Here is a 27,805-nt window from a genome sequence, read left to right as displayed (position 1 = left end):
AAAATCCAACACCCATTCATGATTAAAGTCTTGGAAAGATCAGGAATTCAAGGCCCATACCTAAACATGATAAAAACAATCTACAGCAAACCAGTAGCCAACATCAAAGTAAATGGTGAGAAGCTGGAAGCAATCCCCCTAAAATCAGGGACTAGACAAGGCTGCCCACTTTCTCCCTACTTATTCAACATTGTACTTGAAGTCCTAGCCAGAGCAATTCAACAATAAAAGGAGATTAAGGGGATACAAATTGGAAATGAAGAAGTCAAAATATCACTTTTTGCAGATGATATGATAGTATATATAAGTGACCCTAAAAATTCTACCAAAGAACTCCTAAGCCTGATAAACAGCTTCAGTGAAGTAGCTGGATATAAAATTAAATAGAACAAGTCAATGGCCTTTCTCTACACAAAAGATAAACAGGCTGAGAGAGAAATTAGAAAAACAACACCCTTCTCAATAGTCACAACTAATATAAAATACCTTGATGTGACTCTAACTGAGGAAGTGAAAGATCTGTATGATAAGAACTTCAAGTCTCTGAAGAAAGAAATTAAAGAAGATCTCAGAAGATGGAAAGATCTTCCATGCTCATGGATTGGCAGTATCAATATAGTAAAAATGGCTATCTTGTCAAAAGCAATCTACAGATTCAATGCAATCCCCATTAAAATCCCAACTCAATTCTTTAACGAATTAGAAAGGGCAATCTGCAAATTCATCTGGAATAACAAAAAACCTAGGATAGCAAAAACTCTTCTCAAGGATAAAATGATCTCTGGTGGAATCACCATGTGTGACCTAAAGCTGTACTACACAGCGATTGTGTTAAAAACTGCATGGTACTGGTATAGTGACAGACAAGTAGACCAATGGAATAGAATTGAAAACCCAGAAATGAATCCACTCACCTATGGTCACTTGATCTTTGACAAGGAAGCAAAAAACATCCATTGTAAAAAAGACAGTATTTTCAACAAATGGTGCTGGCACAACTGGCGGTTATCATGTAAAAGAATGTGAATTGATCCATTCCTATCTCCTTGTACTAAGGTCATATCTTATGATGTGAATGTGGTACATTTACACAATGGAGTACTACTCAGCTATTAAGAAGAATGAGTTTATGAAATTCCTAGGCAAATGGATGGACCTGGAGGGCATCATCCTGAGTGAGGTAACCCAATTACAAAAGAACTCACACAATATGTACTCACTGATAAGTGGATATTAGCCCAGAAACTTAGAATACCCAAGATATAAGATACAATTTGCAAAGCACATGAAACTCAAGAAGAATGAAGACCAAAATGTGGACACTTTGCCCCTTCTCAGAATTTGGAACAAAACAGCCATGGAAGGAATTACAGAGACACAGTTCAGAGCTATGACGAAAGGATGGACCATTTAGAGACAGCCATATCCGGGGATCAGTCCCATAATCAGCCTCCAAAAGCTGACACCATTGTATACACTAGCAAGATTTTGCTGAAAGGACCCAGATATAGCTGTCTCTTGTGAGACTATGCTGGGGCCTAGCAAACACAGAAGTGGATGCTCATGGTCAGCTATTGGATGGATTACAGGGCCCCCAATGGAGGAGCTAGAGAATGTAACCAATGAGCTAAAGGGATCTGCTACCCTATAGGTGTAACAACAATATGAACTACCCAGTACCCCCTGGAGCTCGTGTCTCTAGCTGCATATGTAGGAGAAGATGGCCTAGTGAGCCATCACTGGAAAGAGAGGCCCATTGGTCGTGCAAACTTTATGTGCTTCAGTACAGGGGTATGCCAGGGCCAAGAAGTGGAAGTAGATTGGTGGGGGAGTGTGTGTGGGACTTTTGGGATAGCATTGTAAATGTAAATAAATACCTAATTTTAAAAAAAGGAAACTTATTTGGGTAAAAGGCAGGGGAGTGAGGGCTTGGAGAAATGGTAGAAGCAGACATAAGGTTGCAGAGCCAAGAGGGTAGAGAAGGGGAGAGGAGAGAAAGAATGAGAGAAAGAAAGAAACATAGACCATCTGGGAACATGTAGGAACAGAAAGAGAGAAAAAGAAATAGAACTGGGGTGATGAGCAGTCCTATTATAAGCCATAGCTAGCAGGTAATGGTGGCAGATGATGACATAAGCCATTGCTAGGTCCCTGGAAGGAGCCTAGCATTGGGTAACATGAAAGTCCAACAATGGGTTCTCATATTGAACTTGTTGAACTAAGTTCCCTGCTGCTTAGAATAGTGACCAAGTCAAACTTGGGGTGAAAGGGGAAGAGAGGAATCCTTAGTGAGCAGGAAAGAAACTAGCCCCAAGACATGCTTTGTGGTCCCTTTGGTTTTGCATGGACTTTTCTTCGCTAATTAAATGCATTAAAAATTGTAAAGAAATCATGGGGTAATAGGTTACTTCTCAGAAAACATTATGGCCCACTAGATATTAAATATAGAAACACTTTTTCTTCACTCCAAAGTGAGCAAACAGATAAAGATGTATCTGTATGAGTAAGATCTTTAAGTTAGATCCTTCTTAAGAAACTTCTGTGACTGCCTAGACATTTTATAAATAATTTAAAATGTTAGCATGCCTTTCTTTGTCCAGAAAATGCAATTTCATAGCGATATTTGAAATTATTTTCACAGAAGTGCCTCTTGAAATATCTTGTTCATTTGTGACTTGAGCGCCTGTGTAATAGTTACACAGACACTTAGCACCACAGAGTGGGACTCTTGGATCAGTGCTGTTTGAGTGCAAAGTTTAATCAATGTCGGGGTTGAGTTCGCTCTCCTATCACATGGACGATAGAAATGACTTTGAAAAGAAACAAGAGAATATAAGCTCAGTAAGAAAGAATGTTTTTTTTTTTTTAGTGCCGGTTATTAAAATAAAAAAGACTAAGTGATAGAAGTTGCTAGTCCAGCAAGCATGGCTCAGTGAAAATGTTCCTGGAGCTGGGGAGATGGCTCTATCAGAAAAGTTCTTTCCATGCAAGCATTAGGGCCTGTTTTCAGATCACCAGCTGTTCCAATAGAAAGCTGTGTGTGGCTCATGTGTCTGTAATCTCAGTGCTTGGGAGACAGAGGAGTGAGGATCCTTGGGGCTTGCTGGCTATGCACTCCAGCCAAACTCAGTGGGAGAACTTGTCTCAAAAACCATGGTGATGAGTGAAATAGGGCTACACATGCATGAACACACGTGTGCATATGTACCCATAAGCACACATATGAACACGCACACACACATGCACAGGACTCCTTATGTGAGTCTGTAAAGCCGCTTGTTTGTGTTTTTCAAACCACCCTCTGCTTAACCTCGAGGTTAGCACTCACCTTTTTCATTAGAATGGTAAATTAAAAGGTTCACAGGGACAGCCTAGTTTGGTTTAAGTCCCTTCTCAGAAAATGTGAAGATTACCGTGATATAGAAATCAGTATTTTCAGCTCCGGGGTATCTAATGTCTGGTGTATTTCCCCCCACCTTCCCTCTTTGCTGTGGCTGTCCAGATTCCATTCTCTGTAATCCTTAAATCCCCAGCTTATTTCCATCACCATAGAAACACCTGCTGGTGTGATCAGTTTTGATCAGCTGCAGACTCACCTTTTGTGCCTGCTGCCAGCCGAGCTCTTCTCAGTGTCAGCCAGAGACGACAGGGTGAGAGAGCAGAGGTGGATGCTGCCTAAAGAAAGCTCACCCACTTTCAAATATGCCTTTCTTCTCGAAGAGAAATGAGCCCTCCCCCCCCCCCGCCCCGCCTTCTCCCCTCTTCAATTTGCAATTGCTTGCATGCTAAGGTGCAGAGTCACTGAGGAAAAAGCCTTAAAGAATCCCTCTTTCTCTCAGTTTTTGTTTTCAAAATGGAGTTCCCCCTTACTCTTAAATTTTTCATTGTGGTAAAAAGTACCTATTATTTAAACCACCATTAAAATTTAAAACATTATGTATTCAGTCGCACTCTTTCCCTGCCCCCCTCTGTGTGTGTGTGTGTGTGTGTGTGTGTGCACACGCCTGCATCCCACCATCAACTTAAACTTTTTTTTTTTTTCAGACAGGGTTTCTCTGTGTAGCCCTGGCTGTTCTGGAACTCTCTTTGTAGACCAGGCTGGCCTCGAACTCAAAAATCTGCCTGCCTCTGCCTCCAGAGTGCTGGTTTTAAAGACATGTGCCACCACGCCTGGCCCAACTTAAACATTTTTAAATGTCCAGTGCTGCTAAGGGTATTCTTATTACTCTGAAACAGACCTTCAGAATAGTCTTCAGCTTGTAAAACTTAAGAGCTCAGTACATCAAACAACCAAACATTTTAGACAGGGTCTATAGCCCAAGCTCCAGCTTTGGATATAGTCGAGGGTGACCTTTAATTTCCCATCCTCCTGTCTCCCACTCCCTAACTTTGGTATCATAGGCATGCTGCATACCAGGATGGTGTGGTACTGGTGAGTCTGACCCTAACCCAGGACCTGGAGCATGTTAGACAAGAACGCTCCCAGTCAAGCCCCATTCCCTGCAGTCACAAGTCTACCTGCTGACTCCACCATTTTGACAACTCTAGGACATTCCCATGCCTGCAATCCTGAAGCACTTTCCTTTTTGGGAATGATTTTTTTTCTGTCCACCTTAATATTGTCAGGGCTGATTTCTGTCACAGCGTCTTTCCTTTTGGAAGTCTGGGTAGAGCTAGGACTCTTATTCATTCTGCCTGCTGACTGGCTACTCTGTCACTGACCTATAGCCACACCGAGAGTTTCCTTCCTTCCTAAGGCTAAATAATTGCTGCTCTGTGCACACCTGACAGTCTGCTTATGCACTTGTGCATGCATACTTGGGTTGCTCAACCATTTTGGTCTTTGTAGGCAGTACTGTTATGGTTGTAGATATCCAGATATCTTTTGTGTGCCCCGCCCCCCCCCCATATTTTTTTTTTAGCTGATTTAGACTGGTACCCATGAATGCAGGGCTAGATCGGATAGTAATTCACTCTTTAAATATATGAGCCCTTCACTGTGATCTTTCACAGCAATGATATCATTTTTAGATTCTTACCAACAGTACATCAAAGACCCAATCTCATGTTATGCAGTTTTCTTGCCTCTTTGTAGGCTGCCTCTATCCTTGTTCATAGTTGTTTTGTTTGTTTGTCTGCTGTGCATGTTCTTTGTAAATTCTGTTTGTTTATTTTTTAAAAAGAATTGTTGCTGTGAGGCTGGAGAGATATCTCAGAGGTTAAGAGGACCCAGGTTCAGTTCCCAGCACCCTCATGGTATCTCACAACTACCTCTAACTCCAGTCCCAGAAGGTCTGTCTCCTCCACTTCCCCTTTTCTCTTTGAGATCATGAAGCATGTGATGTATATAAAATCATTCAGGCTCACACCCACACATAAAAATAGTGAAAGGTGAAAGATTTATACAATCTGAAGAGAGGCTCTGCCAGAGCCTGACTAATACAGATGGGGATCCATGCAACCAAACATTGGACTGAGTGTGGGGACCCCCAGTGGAGGAGACAGGACTGAAGGGGCTGAAGGGGTTTGCAACCCCACAGGAAGAACAACAATATCAACCAACCAGACCCTCCCAGAGCTCCCAGGGACTAAACCACCAACCAAAGAGTACACACGGGGGGACCCATGGCTCCAGCTGCATATGTAGCCAAAGATTGCCTCATCAGGCATCACTGGAAGGGGAGCCTCTTAGTCTTGTTGAGGCTCGATGCCCCAGCATAAGGGCAGTAAGGCAGGAATGGATGGGTGGGTGGGGGAGCATCCTCATAGAGGCAGAGGGAGGAAAAGAGGATAGGAGGTTTGTGGAGAGGAAACTGGGAAGGGAGATACATTTGAAATATCAAAAAAAATCAATAAAAATAGTAAATAAATAATTTAATATTGAATAATTTGATAAATCTGAAGAAAAACCTTGCTGTCTTTGCTTATGTGGCCATTTCCAAGAATTCTTCATCAAATCCGAAGTCATGAAGATTTTATTCTAGCTTTCTCCTAAGGAGTTTGTAGCTTTGGCTCTTTGACTCATGCTGAGTTACTTTCTTAGCATCCTATTCAGTAAGAGCCCGATTCTCTATTCAATTGTCATGGCATTTCTTTCATTCTTTCTTTCTTTCTTTTATTTATTTTTATTTTTTTATTAGGTATTTTCTTCATTTACATTTCAAATGCTATACCCAAAGTTCCCCAGACCTTCCCCACACTCCCCTACCCACCCATTCCCACTTCTTGGCCCTGGCGTTCCCCAGTACTGAGGCATATAAAGTTTGCAAGACCAAGGGTCCTCTCTTCCCAATGATGGCCGACTAGGCCATCTTCTGATACATATGCAGCTAGAGACATGCACTCCGGGGGTACTGGTTAGTTCATATTGTTATAACCCCATTAAAAAATGGGGCTCAGAGCTAAACAAAGAATTCTCACCTGAGGAATACCGAATGGCTGAGAAGCACCTGAAAAAAAATGTTCAACATCCTTAATCATCAGGGAAATGCAAATCAAAACAACCCTGAGATTCCACCTCACACCAGTCAGAAAGGCTAAGATCAAAAATTTAGGTGACAGCAGATGCTAGCAAGATGTGGAGAAAGAGGAACACTCCTCCATTGTTGGGATTGCAAGCTTGTACAACCACTCCAGAAAGCAGTCTGGCAGTTCCTCAGAAAATTGGACATAGTACTACCGGAGGATCCCGCAATACCTCTCCTGGGCATATATCCAGAAGATGTTCCAACTGTCATGGCATTTCTATTGGAAACCATTTGACCACAAATGTTGATTCCTGATCCTTTATCTCACTCCATTGTTCAATATGCCTATCTTGATGCCAGTGTCACATTGATTTGATTATTCTAGCAAATATTAATATGCCCAGATGAATTGATTTGAATTTGACACTTTTTAAAATTTTTAAATATTTTTTATTACGTATTTTCCTCAATTACATTTCCAATGCTATCCCAAAAGTCCCCCATACACCCCCCCCACTTCCTTACCCACCCATTCCCATTTTTTTGGCCCTGGCGTTCCCCTGTACTGGGGCATATAAAGTTTGTGTGTCCAATGGGCCTCTCTTTCCAGTGATGGCCGACTAGGCCATCTTTCGATACATATGCAGCTTGAGTCAAGAGCTCCGGGTACTGGTTAGTTCAAAATGTTGTTCCACCTATAGGGTTGCAGATCCCTTTAGCTCCTTGGGTACTTTCTCTAACTCCTCCATTGTAAGCCCTGTGATCCATCCACTAGCTGACTGTGAGCATCCACTTCTGTGTTTGCTAGGCCCCAGCATAGTCTCACAAGAGACAGCTATATCTGGGTCCTTTCAGCAAAATCTTACTAGTGTATGCAATGGTGTTAGCGTTTGGAAGCTGATTATGGGGTGGGTCCCTGGATATGGCAGTCTCTAGATGGACCATCCTTTCGTCACAGCTCCAAACTTTATCTCTGTAACTCCTTCCATGGGTGTTTTGTTCCCCAGTTCTAAGGAGGGGCACAGTGTCAACACTTTGGTCTTCATTCTTCTTGAGTTTCATGCGTTTAGCAAATTGTATCTTATATCTTGGGTATATTAAGTTTTGGGCTAATATCCACTTATCAGTGAGTACATATTGTGTGAGTTCCTTTGTGATTGTGTTACCTCACTCAGGATGATGCCCTCCAGGTCCATCCATTTGCCTAGGAATTTCATAAATTCATTCTTTTTAATAGCTGAGTAATACTCCATTGTGTAAAAGTACCACATTTTTTTTTTATCCATTCCTCTGTTGAGGGGCATCTGGGTTCTTTCCAGCTTCTGGCTATTATAAATAAGGCTGCTATGAACATAGTGGAGCATGTGTCCTTCTTACCGGTTGGGTCATCTTCTGGATATATGCCCAGGAGAGGTATTGCGGGATCCTCCGGTAGTACTATGTCTAATATAATAAGGAACCGCCAGACTGACTTCCACAGTGGTTGTACAAGCTTGCAATCCCACCAACAATGGAGGAGTGTTCCTCTTTCTCCACATCCTCGCCAGCATCTGCTGTCACCTGAATTTTTGATCTTAGCCATTCTGACTGGTGTGAGGTGGAATCTCAGGGTTGTTTTGATTTGCATTTCCCTGATGATTAAGGATGTTGAACATTTTTTCAGGTGCTTCTCAACCATTCAGTATTCCTCAGGTGAGAATTCTTTGTTCAGTTCTGAGCCCCATTTTTTAATGGGGTTATTAGATTTTCTGGAGTCCACCTTCTTGAGTTCTTTATATATATTGGATATTAGTCCCCTATCTGATTTAGGATAGGTAAAGATCCTTTCCCAATCTGTTGGTGGTCTTTTTGTCTTATTGACGGTGTCTTTTGCCTTGCAGAAGCTTTGCAGTTTCATGAGGTCCCATTTGTCAATTCTCGATCTTACAGCTCAAGCCATTGCTGTTCTATTCAGGAATTTTTTCGTGTGCCCATATCTTCAAGGCTGTTCCCCACTTTCTCCTCTATAAGTTTCAGTGTCACTGGTTTTATGTGAAGTTCCTTGATCCACTTAGATTTGACCTTAGTACAAGGAGATAGTAATGGATCAATTCGCAATCTTCTACATGATAACAGCCAGTTGTGCCAGCACCATTTGTTGAAAATACTGTCTTTCTTCCACTGGATGGTTTTAGCTCCCTTGTGGAAGATCAAGTGACCATAGGTGTGTGTGTGTTCATTTCTGGGTCTTCAATTCTATTCCATTGGTCTACTTGTCTGTCACTATACCAGTTCCATGCAGTTTTTATCACAATTGCTCTGTAGTAGAGCTTTAGGTCAGGCATGGTGATTCCACCAGAGGTTCTTTTATCCTTAAGAAGAGTTTTTGCTATCCTAGGTTTTTTGTTATTCCAGATGAATTTGCACATTACTCTTTCTAATTCGTTGAAGAATTGAGTTGGAATTTTGATGGGGATTGCATTGAATTTGTAGATTGCTTTTGGCAAGATAGCCAGTTTTACAATGTTGATCCTGCCAATCCATGAGCATGGGAGATCTTTCCATCTTCTGAGATCTTCTTTATTTTTTTCTTCAGAGACTTGAAGTTTTTATCATACAGATCTTTCACTTCCTTAGTTAGAGTCACGCCAAGATATTTTATATTATTTGTGACTATTGAGAAGGGTGTTGTTTCCCTAATTTCTTTCTCATCCTGTTTATTCTTTGTGTATAGAAAGGCCATTGACTTGTTTGAGTTAATTTTATATCCAGCTACTTCACTGAATCAGTTTATCAGGTTTAGGAGTTCTCTGGTGGAATTTTTAGGATCACTTATATATACTATCATATCAACTGTAAAAAGTGATATTTTGACTTCATCTTTTCCAGTTTGTATCCCCTTGATCTCCTTTTGTTGTTGAATTCCTCTGGCTAGGACTTCAAGTACTATGTTGAATAGGTAGGGAGAAAGTGGGCAGCCTTTTCTAGTCACTGATTTTAGTGGGATTTCTTCAAGCTTCTTACCATTTACTTTGATGTTGACTATGGTTTGCTGCAGATTGCTTTTATTATGTTTAGGTATAGGCCTTGAATTCCTGATCTTTCTAATACTTTTATCATGAATGGATGTTAGATCTTGTGGAATGCTTTTTCTGCATCTAACGGGATGACCATGTGGTTTTTGTCTTTGAGTTTGTTTATATAATGGATTACGTTGATTGATTTCCATATATTAAACCATCCCTGCATCCCTGGAATAAAACCTACTTGGTCAGGATGGATGATTGCTTTAATGTGTTCTTGGATTCGGTTAGCAAGAATTTTATTGAGTATTTTTGAATTGATATTCATAACGGAAATTGGTCTGAAGTTCTCTATCTTTGTTGGATCTTTCTGTGGTTTAGGTATCAGAGTAATTGTGGCTTCATAGAATGAGTTGGGTAGAGTTCCTTCTACTTATATTTTGTGGAATAATTTGTGCAGAACTGGAATTAGAACTTCTTTGAAGGTCTGATAGAACTCTGCACTAAACCCATCTGGTCCTGGGCTTTTTTTGGCCGGGAAACTATTAATGACTGCTTCTATTTCTTTAGGGGATATGGAACTGTTTAGATTGTTAACTTGATCCTGATTTAACTTTGGTACCTGGTATCTGTCTTGAAATTTGTCCATTTCATCCAGGTTTTCCAGTTTTGTTGAGTATAGCCTTTTGTAGAAGGATCTGATGATGTTTTGGATTTCTTCAGGATCTGTTGTTATATCTCCCTTTTCATTTCTGATTTGTTAATTAGGATGTTGTCCCTGTGCCCTCTAGTGAGTCTACCTAAGGGTTTATCTATCTTGTTGATTTTCTCAAAGAAAAATCAACTCTGAGTTTATTTAATTCTTTGAGTAGTTCTTCTTGTTTCCACTTGGTTGATTTCACCCCTGAGTTTGATTATTTCCTGCCGTCTACTCCTCTTGGGTGAATTTGCTTCCTTTTTTTCTAGAGCTTTTAGATGTGTTGTCAAGCTGCTAGTGTGTGCTCTCTCCAGTTTCTTTTTGGAGGCACTCAGAGCTATGAGTTTCCCTCTTAGAAATGCTTTCATTGTGTCCCATAGGTTTGGGTATGTTGTGGCTTCATTTTCATTAATTTCTAAAAAGTCTTTAATTTCTTTCTTTATTCCTTCCTTTACCAAGGTATCATTGAGAATAATGTTATTCAGTTTCCACGTGAATGTTGGCTTTCCATTATTTATGTTGTTATTGAAGATCAGCCTTAGTCCATGGTGGTCTGATAAGATGTAAGGGACAATTTCAATATTTTTGTATCTGTTGAGGCCTGTTTTGTGACCAATGATATGGTCAATTTTGGAGAAAGTCCCGTGAGGTGCTGAGAAGAAAGTATATCCTTTTGTTTTAGGATAAAATGTTCTGTAGATATCTGTTAAGTCCATTTGTTTCATAACTTCTGTTAGTTTCACTGTGTCCCTGTTTAGTTTCTGTTTCCACGATCTGTCCATTGATGAAAGTGGTGTGTTGAAGTCTCCCACTATTATTGTGTGAGGTGCAATGTGTGCTTTGAGCTTTATTAAAGTGTCTTTAATGAATGTGGCTGCCCTTGACTCTTTTTTAAGATAAGTTTTCCTACTCTTTCAAAAGAGATTTCAGTGAGTCTTTGCAGGATACTTCACTACATTTGTAAATTGCCTTGAGTATTTTTGATATTTTAATGGTATACTTTCCAACCTATGATAAAGGAACATGTTTCGACCTATTGGCATATTTTAAGTATGCTAGTCTTAATGACATAAAATGCACAATGTGGAGGTATAAACTAATGTTAAAATCTATAAACTTTCAGAGTAATTACATATTCAACATATTAGTATAAAAGTCATACAGAAGTTTGAAATAATGTTATAAGCTATTATTATAAGAATGCAAATTTTATAATAACCTATAGATTTGCCTTTAGGAAATTCTTGGTTTTTTAAAGCAGAGATGTTTACTCTGTGCGAATGTATGCAAATGCATAAAAGGCATTGTGCATGTGTATAGGTCAAAGGAGAGTTATATGGAGTTGGTTCTCTCCTTCAACCATGGGAGTCCCAATAGTCAAACTTGGTCACTAAACTTGGTAGCAAGCACCTTTCTCTACCCTCCATCTCACTGGACTGTTGCGCTCACCTCGTCCGGCAAGGAAAAACGAAACAAGGTCGGATTCTTCTCAACAGCTTTATTGCAGGAACACTTCGATGCTAAGGGAACTCCGGGAACTCAGGGAGGACTGCTTATATACACCCCAGCACTGGGGAGGGCTATGTGTCCTCCTGGGATTGGTCAGTCTGCCACCACTTTAATTTGTATTCACCCGCTGGGGAGGGGTTGGCGCCAGATTCAGGCTAGCACCTGCGCAGTGGTGTTGTTTATGGCAACGGAGTACCAGAGACCGGTGCCATCTTTTAGCCGCCAGCTGCCTACATCTCCCCTTTTTTGTTTAATAATATGATGCTGGACTAGTTCTGTCCATTGGCCACAGCTCCTGTCTTAGGTCGATCCTTTCATGTCACATCCTTACCCGTCCTAGGGTTACCCTATCGCCTCCAGGCCCCATGTCTTAGTTTGGTCTGTGCATAAGGAAAGTTGCCTGTCACTGGATACCGTGGATCTGTGTGACTATAACTGCCAGACGACCTAGGGTGAGGTACACTGGGGAGGGCTATGTGTCCTCCTGGGATTGGTCAGTCTGCCGCCACTTTAATTTGTATGCACCCGCTTGGGAGGGGTTGGCGCCAGATTTGGGCTAGCGCCTGCGCAGTGGCATTGTTTATGGCGACGGTGTATCAGAGACCGGCGCCATCTTTTAGGCGCTGGCTGCCTACACTGGACCATGTGGCAATGTATACTTCTATAGATGGGATTGAGCTACTGTTTGTCTTATTGTCTATAATTTTTAGTGGATTTTCTTACAGCTCACATCTTAATAGAAATAAAATCCTTAGATGTTGCTTATTTGGGGAAATACTAATTCCCTCCTCATGGAGAAAATATTTGATTCACTTAATAATCTTGGTTGATATGAACATATTCCACATAGTCTTTTGAACTTGAGTGCCCCTGATGAGGAAGAACTCCACTTAGGTTTTACTAAGTGGCCTGGGCATGTGTCAGTGAGTTTCTTTTTTGCTTCTTTCAGGCTTTGATACAAGGTAACTGGTCCCTTTACTTTGAAGGAGCCTTTTATTTCATTTTATATGATTGTTTTATATTTACAAATTCCTTGGCCACATAGCAAGGCTCTACTCTGACTAGATCATAACTAAAAATACCCATTTACTTTAACCAGCATTTTGCCACATGGCTGGTTACCTATGCTCAGGTACCATGTGTCCATGTGTCCATCTCCTCACCTCTTTCCGGTTCCCCTCATTTCTCTCCCAGAATTCTTTCTCCTCCCCGTGTCCCTGCCTCTATTTCCTGCCTAAGCCACATGCCATAAGTTTTTTTTAACTGACAAGTAGGCATCCATACAATACACAAGATCCTCTCTCTATAATTCCCCTGTTTAGTCCAATAAAGGACTCCTTTTCTTTCAAATACAAATTGGATATAATTAGAACAATTAAGAAAACTATAAGCTATGATATACATTTATGATGTCCAGTCTATATATTTGGTAATTTACGTAGAGTATCTTAACATCTATCCTGTCTTGTTGAGCTAGAATTCTGTATCTAACTATTCCCTATTCTAACCGGGAATACCATCCTAAAATCATGTTCTTAAATTCTTAACAATTTAAGCTTAATTGGGAGATTATAACTCTCTGGTCTTCAACACCATCACAGATTGGAAAAGGAATAAATATTATATGATTATGCAGGAAGGGTACAGACACAGTTTCCAAAAATCATTGAAATAACAGAAATAGCTTACTGCCTGGACAGTTCCCAATATTCCTTATAATGGTCTGTGAGGTTTTAGTATCATATATTTGGAATTGTTTAATATTTTGGACATTTATATTGATGTCTTTCATCAGGATTGAAAACGTTTATTTACTGTTGTTCTGTTTTCTCTTCTTTCTTTCCTACTCTTCTCCTTTTGGCAGTCCCACTATGCACATGTTAACACACATCAAGTCCCTCAATTTCTGTTCAAGATCCAATTCTCTGGAATATTCTTCTTTCTGTTTCTCAGATAGATGCCTAGAGGTCACCGATTTTTCTACCTGCTCAAAATTGACTTTAAATCACTTGAGTGGAATTTTCATGCTTGTTATTGCATTTTTTTCTGGTTAAGGATTTCTCTTTTAGTTTATGTAAAAAGTCTGTCATCTTATATTTACAGTTCGTTCACATGTTGCTTTCTTGACCTTCTCATGTATCTGTGTCTCTTTAAGAAAAGTGCTTCAAAGTCTTTGTCTACTGTAGTTGCCCTCGAGTCTTATGTCAGGGGCAGTTTCTATAGATGTCATTTCCCTCTGTATTTCTTTGTAAACCTTCTTAGGTTTTTAAATTTAATACTGTTACCTGAAATCAATTCCTTCCTGTTCATTATGTTTTATGATGTTGTCATTGATGTTGTTGATCTTTGTTACTTCCAACTTCCTTTGTGTTATTGTTTCAAGCTAATTATGTTCTTAGAATAAACCAGACTTCTGAACTATCAGGTTTTTATTTCTTTAATTTTTTTCTGGGGACATATTTAATTCTAATTTTTCAATATATACAGATAATGGTTTTGCACGCATTAATCTTTAACATTCATTTACTAAGAAGTGAAAAGGAGAAGAATAACCATGAGTGAGGTGCTGGACACTTGATTCTCCCATAAGTCACTTCACCAGGACAGGGGACAGCTTGTAAAGTGGGCGAGGAACAATGACAATTGTCACACAGCTTTTGTGAGCCTGGGTTACCCGGTGCTACTTCTGAACACAAGGTGTGTGTGAACACATCTCTGTTGTGATGTGGGAGATGGGATGAGAATGAGTAGGTGTCTGGGATTAAAATCTGAATTTTATCAAAATTCACTGCATCACAATATCCAAAGTGTCAACAGATTTCAATGTTCCCAAATGGTTCCATCATATCTATTAATGTGATGGTCATCAGATGAGGGAGAGATCCCTTGTGTTTTGTATTCTGCAATCTCTCTTTTTGTCTTACATCTCATATCTCTTTTGTGTTTCCAATGTAGTTATAATACTTTCTAGATATTGGGAATACTAATCAAGGTTAATGACATCTTTTTACTATGAAATTGCTTTAGCTGTAAACCAAGATCTTTGTAGATGCTATAACTTGTATATTTCAGTACTAAGAGTAGTGTAGTACTATGTCCACTAAGATGGACATAGGAGTAGATTATGTATAGGCTATTTAATCTCAATTCCAATTTCTTCATAATTTCCTCAATGTACTTGTTTTATATTTTATTTTTGTACCTATGTTTTCTTTGAATGTGTGTATATGCACCATGTGTATGCTCAGTGCCCTGAGAGTTCAGAATTAGACATTATATTTCCTATAACTGAAGTTACAAATGGTCATGACTGATCATGTGAATGTTTGGAACAGAACTTGGGATCTCTGCAAGAGCAGCAAGTGCTTTGAACTATTGAGCAATCTTTTCAGGCCCTCAATTTTGGTTTCTAGTAGGCTATGTTTCTCTAAAGTCAGAAAGCTATGTATGTGTATGTATATGTATATATATGTATATGTATGTATATACACACACACACACATATATACATATATATGTAAAAATTAACCATACACTTATAAGTAAAAGTGTAAACTGTGTTGTAACAAGTACATCAAGTCACTAAATTGATTTCATTGCTAAAGCCATCAAGATTCATGAGGATTATACCAGGGTCAACTAAGCCTTGGCAAATAATATTGATCATGACAATAGCCAAAGAGTGTTTCAAGGTAAAATGAAGTAGGGATTTGTCAGTCTGATAATGTGGTTTACACCCTGTTGTTATTGTTTCTTTCTAGTGGTGTTAATCCTCCATTAGGGATGAAAATGCTAATGTTACCTCTTATAGAAGGGAATAGAAGCTTATAAGTGTCTTATAAGCTTCTATTCCCCTTTCTAAGTGGGATTTAAGCATCCTTACTTAAGCCTTCCTTTTTGGTTGACTCTTATGGTCTCTGTGGTGTATTATGTATATCCTGTCCTGGAAAGGGGGACAACATTTGAAATGTAAATAAATAAAATAATTAATTAAATGGATTTTTTTTTTTTGATGCCAAGAACTGCTTCCAGACAGGAGCCCAGTAGGGTTATTCTCTGAGACACTCTTCTAGCATCTGCCTAAGACAGATGCAGATACGGTCAACCATTGGACTGAGCCTGGGGACCCCATTGGAAGAGGTAAGGAAGGACTGAAGGAGCTAAGGGGGATGGTAACTCCACAGGAAGAACAATATCAACTAACTGGACCACCAAGAGCTCCCAGAGACTAAATCACCAACCAAAGAGCATACCTGGGTTGGAACATGTTCTCTGCCACATATATAGCAGAGGATTGCCTTTTCTGGCATCAATGGGAGGTGATGTGCTTTGTCTTGAGGAGGCTTGTTGCCCCAGGGAAAGGGGGTGCTAGAGAGGTGAGGCAGAAGTGGGTGGGTGTGTGGTGGAGTACCTTCTTAGAATCAAAAAGGAGAGGGGATAGGAGGAAAGTTTGTAGAGGGAAGACCTAGAAGGGCAACAACATTTGAAATGTAAATAAATACATTTATTTACAATTAAATAAATCAATTTAAAATAAAGCAGTCTTCCGAAATTCATCCCAAACTTAGATCATTTTAAGCTCAGTAGAATTAGATAAAGAAGAGGAAACAATGACAGCCATGCCTGGTGTTCAATGTGGGGTGGGGGTGTTAAAAGCTGGAAATTATTCCAAAAACACAGAATGAAGATTCTTGAGAATTAGAGCAGACAAACGCTCTCCTTTAAGACATAATTTATTTAATTTGTATTAATGTGTATATCTATCTGTCTATGTTTGCATATCTGTCTATGTTTGCATACGTGTGTGTGTGTGTGTGTGTGTGTGTGCATGCGCCATTGTTGGCATTAGTCATAGTTTTTTTTTCTTTAATTGAAAATAGATTCCTATCTTTTATATTATATCACCACCCTTTACTACTCCCAGTTCCCTCCCTTCTCTCCACTCATTCCTGATACATGATGCATTCCAAATCCATCTTATCAGACTTGTATGCAGTCACTCAACAGGAGGAAGAGAGTCCTAAGAGCAGGCATAAAAGTCAAAGAACCACTTGCTCTCACAGTAAGGAGTCCCATCAAAACACTGAGCTGGCTGTCTCATATGAGGCTATGCCAGTGCTTGGCAACTACAGAAGTGGATGCTCACAGTCATCTATAAGACGAAATACAGGGCCCCCAATGGAGAAGCTAGAGAAAGCACCCAAGGAGCTGAAGGGGTCTGCAACCCTATAGATGGAAAAACAATATGAACTAACCAGTACCCCCAGAGCTCATATGTCTAGCTGCATATGTAGCAGAAGATGGCCTAGTTGGCCATCACTGGGAAGAGAGGACCCTTGGTATTGCAAACTTTATTTGCCCCAGTATAGAGGAATGCCAGGGCCAAGAAACAGGAGTGGGTGGGTAGGGAAGCGGGGCAAAGGGAGGGTATAGGGAACTTTTGGGATACCATTTAAAATGTATATAAAGAAAATATCTAATAAAAAAATAAATAGAAAAAAAAACCACTGAGCTGAAAACTATAATTTAAAGGCAAAGGATCTTTTTCAGACCTGTGTAGTCTCTACAGTTTTTGCTTGAGTCTCTATAAGTTCATAGATGCCTTGCTTGGTTGACTTGGAAGAGTTTGTTCTCCTGGTGTCCTCCATCTGTCCTTTCTGCCTCTTCTCCCATGGGGTTTCCTGAGTTCTTAGGGGATAGATGTGATGGAAACATTCCATTTAGACTCCCTTTCCACATAATGTTTGGCTGTGGGTCTCTGCATCTGTTTTTATCTTCTGCTGGAGGAAGTTTCTCTGATGATGCCTGCCTGAATAAGTATAACAGAGTATCATTAAGAGTCATTTTATTTATACTTTAAAAAATGTTTTAGGGATGTAGGTTTTGGTTTTATCCTAGGTCTTTGGGCTATCTAGTCTGTGATTCTTGATTACTCTAGCAGAGTTGGGTGTGGATTCTGTCTCTTGAAGTTCAAATCAGAATTTAGTGGGCTACTTCCACAAGGTCTGTGCCACCATTTCCCTAGCATATCTTGAAGGCAAGACAGATTATAGGTCAAAGATTTTTGTGGCTGGGTTGGTGTTTACATTTTTCTTTCGGTAGATTGCAGAATACTTTTCCCCACCAAAGGAATTAGAATGTAGAGGTGAAGGCTTTATGTAGGAACAGGTTCTATTTCTCCATGCTCAGTGAATTATGTTGGTGTTGTCCTTGGCAAGAGTGTCCCTCTGATAGTTTGCAGAGAGCAACCAATTGTCTTAGCAATAGCCTGAGTTGTTTGGGAATTTCCATTGGACGCTCTTTGTCAACAGTTCAATTGAATGCAACACAGTTCTGCCAATGGGAGCCACAATTGGTGATGTGTGATGTCACCATACAATTAGAAGATTGTATTGGGGTCATCTTCACATATTGAGGAGGGTTTTCACTAAACTAGGTTTCCATATCATGTCTCAAATGCCCCTCAAATCCAGCTGTCTCTCCCTGCATTCTGTCAATATAGCTCTTTCCTAGCCATCTCCACTTCATTATGCCACTCTTTTTCCAGACTCCCAGTAATTTCTATTCAGCTGGTTTGCTGTATATTGCTTTTATTATGTTTAGGTATGGGCCTTGAAGTCCTGAGCTTTTAAAGACTTTTATCATGAAAGGGTGTTGGAAATTGTCAAATGCTTTCTCAGCATCTAATGAGATGATCATGTGGTTTTTGTCTTTGAGTTTGTTTATGTAGAGGATTAACTTGATGGACTTCTGTATATTGAACCATCCTTGTATCCCTGGAATGAAGCCTACTTGATTACCATCGATGACCATTTTGATGTGTTCTTGGATTTGGTTTGAGAGGATTTTATTGAGTATATTCATAAGGGAAATCAGTCTGAAATACTCTTTCTTTGTTGGGTCTTTGTGTGGTTTAGGTATCAGAGTAATTGTGGCTTCATAGAACAAATTGAGTAGAGTACCTTCTGTTTCTATTTTGTGGAATAGTTTGAGGAGTATTAGAATTAGGTCCTCTTTGAAGGTCTGGGGCTTTTATTGGTTGGGAGACTATTAATGACTGTTTCTATTTCTTTAGGGGATATGAGACTGTTTAGATCGTTTATCTGATCCTGATTTAACTTTGGTACCTGGTATCTATCTAGATAATTGTCCATTTCATCCAGGTTTTCCAGTTGTGTTGAGTATAGGATTTTGTAGTAGGATCTATTGAGTTTTTGGATTTCCTCAGGTTCTGTTGTTATGTCTCCCTTTTCATTTCTGATTTTGTTCATTAGGATACTGTCTCTGTGCCCTCTAGTTAGTCTGGCTAAGGGTTTATCTATCTTGTTGATATTCTCAAAGGATCAGCTCCTGGTTTGGTTGATTCTGTGTATAGTTCTTTTTGTTTCTATTTGGTTAATTTCAGCCCTTAATTTGATTATTTTCTGCTGTCTACTCCTCTTGGGTAAATTTGCTTCCTTTTGTTCTAGAGCTTTTAGGTGTCCTATAAAGCTAATCTTGTATGCTCTCTGCAGCTTCTTTTTGGAGGCACTCAGAGCTATGAGTTTTCCTCTTAGGACTGCTTTTGTTGTGTCCCATAAGTTTGGGTATGTTGTGGCTTCATTTTCATTAAACTTTAAAAGTCTTTAATTTCTGTCTTTATTTCTTCCTTGACCAAATTACCATTGAGTAGAGTGTTGTTCAGCTTTCATGTGTATGTGGGCTTTCTATTATTTATGTTGTTATTGAAGTTCAGCCTTAGGCCACGTGATCTGATAGGATGCATGGGATTATTTCAACATTATTTTATCTGTTGAGGGCTGTTTTATGACTGATTATATGGTCAGTTTTGGAGAAGGTACTATGAGGTGCTGAGAAAAAGGTATATCCTTTTGATTTAGGATAAAATGTTCTATAGATATCAGTTAAATTCATTTGTTTCATAATTTCTGTTAGTTTCATTGTGTCTGTTTAGTTTCTGTTTCCAGGATCTGTCCATTGATGAGAGTGGGGTGTTAAAGTCTCCCACTATTACAGTGTGAGATGCAATGTGTGTTTTGAGCTTTACTAAAGTTTCTTTAATGAATGTGACTGCCCTTGCATTTGGAGCATAGATGTTCAGAATTGAGAGCTCATCTTGGTAAAGTTTACCTTTGATGAGTATGGATTGTCCCTCCTTATCTTTTTTGATAACTTTAGTTTGAAAGTCGATTTTATTCAATATTAGAATGGCTACTCCAGATTGTTTCTTGGGATCATTTGCTTGGAAAATTGTTTTCCAGTCTTTTACTCTGGGGTAGTGTCTGTCTTTGTCCCTGAGGTGGGTTTCCTGTATGAAGCAAAATGTTGGGTCCTGTATATTTAACCAGTCTGTTAGTCTATGTCTTTTTACTGGGGAATTGAGTACATTGATATTAAGAGATATAAAGGAAAAGTCATTGTTGCTTCCTGTATTTTTATTGTTAGAGTTGGAATTCTGGTTTATGTGGCTATCTTCTTTGAGGTTTGTTGAAAGATTATTTTCTCGCTTATTCTAGAGTGTAGTTTTCCTCCTTGTGTTTGAGTTTTCCCTTTATTATCATTGGAAGGGCTGGATTTGTGGGAAGATATTGTGTAAATTTGGTTTTGTCATGGAATACCTTGTTTCTCCATCTATTGTAATTGAGAGTTTTGCTGGGTATAATAGCCTGGGCTACCATTTGTGTTCCCTTAGGGTCTGTATGACATCTGCCCAGGATCTTCTGGTTTTCATAGTCTCAGGTGAGAAGTTTGGTGTAATTCTAATAGGTTTGCCTTTATATGTTACTTGACCCTTTTCCCTTACTCCTTTTAATATTTATTTGTTTTGTGCATTTGGTATTTTGATTATTATGTGACATGAGGAATTTCGTTTCTGTTCCAAACTATTTGGCATTCTGTAGGCTTCTTGTATGTTCATGGGCATCATTTTCTTTAGGTTGGGGAAGTTTTCTTTTATAGTTTTGTTCAAGATATTTACTGGCCCTTTAATTTGGAAATCTTCCTTCTCCTCTATGCCTATTATCATTAGGTTTGGTTTTCTTATTGTGTCCTGGATTTCCTGGATGTTTTGGGTTAGGGTCTTTTTTGCATTTTGTATTTTCTTTGATTGTTATGTCAATGTTTTGTCAATGTTTTATATGGAGTCTTTGGCACCTGATATTCTCTCTTCTATCTCTTGTATTCTGTTTGTTATGCTTGCATCTATGGCTCCTGACTTTCCTAGGTTTTCTATTTCCAGCATTGTCTCCCTTTGTGGTTTCTTTATTGTTTCTACTTCCATTTTTAGATCCTGGATGGTTTTGTTCAATTCTTTCACCTGTTTGGATGTGTTCTCCTGTATTTCTTTAAGGGAGTTATTTATGTCCTTCTTATAGTCCTTCAACTTCATCATGAGAAGTGACTGTATCTTAGATCTGTATCTTGCTTTTCTGGTTTGATGGTGTATCTGGGACTTGCTATGGTGGGAGAGTTGGGTTCTGATGATGCCAAGTAACCTTGGTTTCTGTTGCTTCTGTTCTTAAGCTAGCCTCCTGTCATCTGATTATCTCAAGTGCTCCCTGCACTCAATATATCTGATTGGAGCCTGTCTTTCCCGCAACCCCAGTTGAGTCAGGACTTCTCAGAGTCCAGGTTTCTTTGTTATCCTGGGATTCTGTGATACTGAGATTCTGGGTGTGTTAGAGTTCTTGGTAGTCAAGCATGGTCTGATACCTTGAGATCCTGGTGTGACTAAGCTCCTGGGGTTCTGGGACCCTGGGATCCTAAGATCCTGGGCATGTTAGAAGGCCTGGAATTGGTACCTCCTCTGGGGACTGTGGGGCTGTCTGCTGAGTTTGAAACCAAGGTAGACCAGCACTTACTGGAAGAAACCTGAGCTACTGGTCGGGGGGGGTGTGTGTGGTTCCTATATCTGTGTTCCAGCTGGCCCCAGGTGCCCCCGGTTCTGTTGGAACAGAAGTTGTGTTCCAATCACCAGTGATCCTAAGATCCTGGGTGTGCCTGTGGTTGGACAGTCCTTTGGAGACTGTGGGACTGTCCTCTGAGTTTGGGCCCAATGTGGTCCAGCGCTGGTGCTGACCAGAAAGAACCGGAGCCACCTATTCCACCTCTTGTATTCTGCTGGTGAAGCTTGTATCTGTTGAACTGGTTCAAATTCCTAAATTTTTCATTCCCAGAATTCTCCCCATTTGTTTTCTTTATTGATTTTATTTCCATTTCCAGGTCCTGAACAGTTTTATTCATTTCCTTCTATTGTTTGTGTTTTCTTGGATTTCTTTAATGAATTCACTATTTTCCTCACACTGTATTTGCTGGAGTTCTTTAAGAGATTTATTAATTTCCTCATTAAAGACCTTTATCATCTTCGCACAAGTGGTTTTAAGGTCTTTTTCTTGTGATTCAGCTATGTTGGAATATTCAGGACCTGCTAAATATTCCAAACAGCAGCAATTTTCCTGTTACAAAGCTCAGGCTGCTGGAGGAATTGGATCCTAGGAGCAGAAGGAAAGGTATGGGTTCACCCTCAGCCTCCTTCTGGTCAGATGTTTTGAATCCCATTGGAGCTGGAGTTGTAGGTGTTTGTGAGGTTCCCAACACAATTGAGGGGAACTGAATCAGGTCAAACAAGAACAGCATGTAGTCTTAACTGCCAAGTTTTCTCTCCTGCCCTACACAAAACATTTCTTTTCTAAGTTTTATTAAAAATAAATATTAAAATTTATTCATATCAAATAGATTGATCAGATAGTTTCTAACCCATGAATATGAATTATAGTTCTGGAATGGAGGGCTATGATTGTTTTAAGTTCCATGGTCTGTTTCATTTGACTTATCTAATGGCATTGATCCATGCAGTTGCTCACAAAGGCTGATAACATGGTCAAGCCACCAGCTCTGCACATTGCTGCCTAGTCTTCCTTCTCTCCACTAAATATGTCAGAATCTGAATACACAAAACATCATTGATCAGAGTTTAGAGGAATAAGTAATTAAAAATCATGAAATGTGTGAAATATATATTTCTAGTCACATAGTAAAGACAAAGAAAACAAATAATAAATTTAAGCAGAAAACCAAGAAACAAGGCCAAATTGAAACAAAATGGTAAACTAAATGGCACAGGATTTTCTTGAGTCTCAAAAAAATTATAACTGTTTCTTGGTTAAAAGGAAATAAGTATTATTTTCTATAATTTAATACTTTGCAAAGAGGGTTCAAATCATGTTCTAAAATATACTTATTTGTGTAAACTGATAAGTAAGGCTCCTGTGATGGTTAATATTGCTTACCAACTTGACAAGGTCTATATTCATCTAGAGCACAATCCTCTAGATGTGTCTGAGAGGGCAATTCTACACTGAGTCAACTAGGATATGAGATGTGGTCAGGACCATCCCATGACCATCCTAGAATCATCTTAGACTGAACCAAAGGAACAAAGGATGCTGAGCTCCAGCATTCATTTCTCTTTGACTCAGTATAACCAGATGCCTCAAGTTCCCACCACCAGGACTGCTCCTGAATAATGGACTTGAACTATGAGCCAAAAGCAATATTCTCCAAGTTGCTTTTGCAAGGAATTTTGTGGTAGCAATGAGAAAGTAACTCATACACCTTCTATAAATCCTTTTGTATTTTCCCAATGAGATTGCCTAATGTTTCTCTCTGAACTGTTCTGGTGGGTGATAATAAATTATTGGAATTAATAAATAATAAACTGGAAGATTTTCCAATGTAGATATTACTTTTGATAGAAAAAAATCTTTTGTTACATGAAATTCAAATCATTTATCAGATTTAATATTAAGAAATCAAATCCAAAACAATGAAAAAGCTCTTTTCTTCACTTCTGTAAAGAGGTGCAAAGAAAAGAAGTCTGGACCAAGAGTCCTATGGAGACACCAGGCAGCCTGCAAGATATCAATTAGGAAGCAGCTGAATGGGCAGTGAACCTGTGGTGTAGTCACAAAATGGTATGGCATTAAGCCACATTCTGTAGTTTTTAAAGATCTTTCTTAAGATTTAGTTGTTCATATCTTCTTTACCTGGGATGTTCATGGTCCATAGAGATGTCCTCAAATTACTGAAGACTGAAGCATTACACACTCACTCCTACACATTCGGACTCTCCTTGGATTGGGTAACTATTTCAAATAGTCCTCCTTTTCTTCCAAAGATGTGAATTTAACCTGATGCTTTTTCCTAACCTCCAAAATGAAATAAGACCCACTGAAAACTTCCACCAGCATCCCAAGGGTACATACATATTGGTTAAGCTGTCCAGATTCTAACTGTGGTAGACAGACTCTATGTTCTTGTAGTGAAAGGGAAGTATGGTCACTCCCAAGAGAGGGAAGGCACAAAACCAATTCATAGGTTAAAACAGCCAGTCGATATGTGTTGGAGATTCTTGCTGGCAACAATTGAGACAAAGCTCCATATTTGCCATTTAGAATTATTCCTATCCTGCAGTTTCAATGGAAATTGATGAATACTTCCTCTTGGGATTTCCTGGAGGGTCTATGGCTTCCCCAACACTATGCTTTCCAAACCCTATTTGGCTGAAAAGGGTGCTAAATGAAATGGCTGATGTTTGAAGCTAACACTAACCCACTGAATTTCAAACACCTAATATGATACTGAAAATTATCTCCAGCTTTCACATGTCACAGACTGTAAAAATACAAATTAGGCTGTAAATGCAGCTCAGCCATAATTAACACTATGATATGTTCAAACAGTCCAGATCTCTGCAGTGGAGTTATTTTGAAGGAGATTATTATGTGCGATCATTGTTCACTAACCACGAGATGACAATTACTCCTTTCGCATCCATCCCTGCTTTGTCTGTGTTGCTGGATGCTGCTCCCATGTTCAAAAAGATGATATTTTCTCCACACAGAGACAGCACTTGCTGGAACTCCAATTGATATCAACTTTTGCTCTCACTGATATCATCTGCACTGAGCCAAGCTTCACTGTGAATCAGAGGAGCAGAAGGGAATAAACCTGGATGGCTTTCAGTTCCAATCACGTCTTGTTTTACTCCAATTCAGCCAATACGTTATTGGGGAAATAATGGATTTTTATCTGTGAAAGTGAAAGAGAAGGCTTAAGAATTTTTCAAATTTAAAAATGTCCTCCTTCTGCATTTTATGCGCTAAGCAGAAGGCTTTTCTTGATGGAAAGGGGAATGGTTCATTTTATTCTAATGTAAAAGAGTTCTTCCAAAGAAAGTCCGCTTATTGTTTTATCTCACAGAGGGTTTTATAAGAAAAGTTGAATCTGCATTCCTAAATGTGCGGCTCGAGGGGGAAGCCCATCTCTGTGCATCTTACTTGCTCATAAACCTTAAAACTTGCCTGTGGATTACCCAAAAGCTCCACCTGTCTGTCAGAACACTTGCTCACCAGCTTTCACTGGGTTTCACATGAGCGAGCACAGATGCCTTTAAACTCCAGCTATTAAGACTCTTTCTTCATAAGCTCTCCCACCAAGATGAAGCCTTTGCTTCAATCTCATATTTCCACCTGATACTCTTTTCCTGATTAGTAACAAGCCATTCTTCCCCAGGTGTCACATCAAGGCACAGATACTGGGCCCAATCTTTAACTCTCCTGCACCTAATCAAATAACTAAAAAATAACCCCTGTTTATTAATGCCACATTTACACTCCTTCTGGCTTATCTGAGCACAAGCCATCCACAGAGTACAGTCTATGTGCCAAGAACTCCCCATCCCTGGAAATCCCTTTTTTCCCTCTTTCTCCAGTGAGAGCCTATTGTGCACAGTTCTTACCCATCACAGTTGCTCTGTCACTCCAAACAAAACCAGATATCTCAATTAGCTTCCGGTGTTCTAGTAACCTTCAAAAATGGCTTTTTGATGAAGAGGTGTGTGTGTGGAATTAACATGGCCACACAATTTTAATCTTATTTGAAATCTATTTTTTTGTTTATTTTTTATTAGGTATTTTCCTTGTTTACATTTCCAATGCTATCCCAAGTCCCCCATATCCACCCCCCAATCCCCTACCCACCCACTCCCCCTTTTTGGCCCTGGCGTTTCCCTGTACTGGGGCATATAAAGTTTGCAAGTCCAAAGGGCCTCTCTTTCCAGTGATGGCTGACTAGGCCATCTTTTGATACATATGCAGCTAGAGACAAGAGCTCCGGGTTACTGGTTAGTTCATATTGTTGTTCCACATATAGGGTTGCAGTTCACTTTAGCTCCTTGGGTACTTTCTCTAGCTCCTCCATTGGGGGCCGTGTGAACCATCCAATAGCTGACTGTGAGCATCCACTTCTGTGTTTGCTAGGCCCCGGCATAGTCTCACAAGACACAGCTATATCTGGGTCCTTACAGCAAAATCTTGCTAGTGTATGCAATGGTGTCAGCGTTTGGAAGCTGACTATGGGGTGGATCCCTGGATATGGCAATCACTAGATGGTCCATCCTTTCGTCACAGCTCCAAATTTTGTCTCTGTAACTCCTTCCATGGGTGTTTTGTTCCCATTTCTAGGAAGGGGCAATGTGTCCACACTTTGGTTTTCGTTCTTCTGGAGTTTCATGCGTTTAGCAAATTGTATCTTATATCTTGTGTATCCTAAATTTCTGGGCTAGTATCCACTTATCACTGAGTACATATTGTGTGAGTTTCTTTGTAATTGGGTTACCTCACTCAGGATGATGCCCTCCAGGTCCATCCATTTGGCTAGGAATTTCATAAATTCATTCTTTTTAATAGCTGAGTAGTACTCCATTGTGTAAATGTACCACATTTTCTGTATCCATTCCTCTGTTGAGGGGCATCTGGGTTCTTTCCAGCTTCTGGCTATTATAAATAAGGCTGATATGAACATAGTGGAGCATGTGTCCTTCTTACCGGTTGGGACATCATCTGGATATATGCCCAGGAGAGGTATTGCGGGATCCTCCGGTAGTACTATGTCCAGTTTTCTGAGGAACCACCAGACTGATTTCCAGAGTGGTTGTACAAGCTTGCAATCCCACCAACAATGGAGGAGTGTTCCTCTTTCTCCACATCCTTGCCAGCATCTGCTGTCACCTGAATTTTTGATCTTAGCCATTCTGACTGGTGTGAGGTGGAATCTCAGGGTTGTTTTGATTTGCATTTCCCTGATGATTAAGGATGTTGAACATTTTTTCAGGTGCTTCTCTGCCATTCGGTATTCCTCAGGTGAGAATTCTTTGTTCAGCTCTGAGCCCCATTTTTAATGGGGTTATTCGATTTTCTGGAGCCCACCTTCTTGAGTTCTTTATATATATTGGATATTAGCCCCCTATCCTATTTGGGATAGGTAAAGATCCTGTCCCAATCTGTTGGTGGTCTTTTTGTCTTATTGATGGTGTCTTTTGTTTTATTTTTTTATTTCAAATGATCCTCCCAAATTCTTTGCACAGTTATAATGCAGTTGGAGCCTATTTCCCGTTGCACCTTACTACCTTTGTGTTCACCCGTCCAATACCCCAATTGGTCCCCATTGTTCCCTCCCATGATGCTTTCCTACTTTCACATAACATGTATGTACTTCATGCACCTATGAAGTCTAGGACTAACATATGAGTGAAACCTTTGATACTCATTTTCCTGAGATTGCTTCAATTCACTTATTGTGATGATCTCTTTGGCATCCATTTTCCTACAAGTGATGCAGCTTACTCTTAGTTATGGCTGAAAAACTTCATTGTGCATTCAAATCAAGTTTACTTTCTCCATCCCTCTGTTGTTGGACATCTGGGTTAATTCGATGATACAGCTAATGTGAATAGTATTTCAAAAACCACTGATGTCCAAGCATCTCTGTGACATATGGACTTGAAGTTTGGGGGATTTGTCTAGACATTCTGTAGCTGGGGCACATTAGGCACTTTTTCTGCTGATGCCATTGATTTCCTGGTTTGTCAGTTTTTGTGTTTCTGCCCAGCTGAGCCCCTTCAAGTTAACTTGTTTGCCCTGTTAGCCTGTCTTCGTTGATGTGTGATAAAACATTACAAGTTGCGTGGACCCTACCTATCTCAGATCTAGAATCTTGTCTTTCATAGACTTCTGGTTTATTGACAGGGGAATTAATGGAATTAGAATCCATTGATTACTGTTCTAGGTATA

Source organism: Mus caroli, unplaced genomic scaffold (genome assembly GCF_978045245.1).
Source record: "Mus caroli unplaced genomic scaffold, Mus_caroli_1 scaffold_15, whole genome shotgun sequence".
Classification (NCBI taxonomy): domain Eukaryota; kingdom Metazoa; phylum Chordata; class Mammalia; order Rodentia; family Muridae; genus Mus; species Mus caroli.
The sequence above is the reverse complement of the archived record's forward strand: the minus strand, read 5'-3'. Positions refer to the sequence as shown.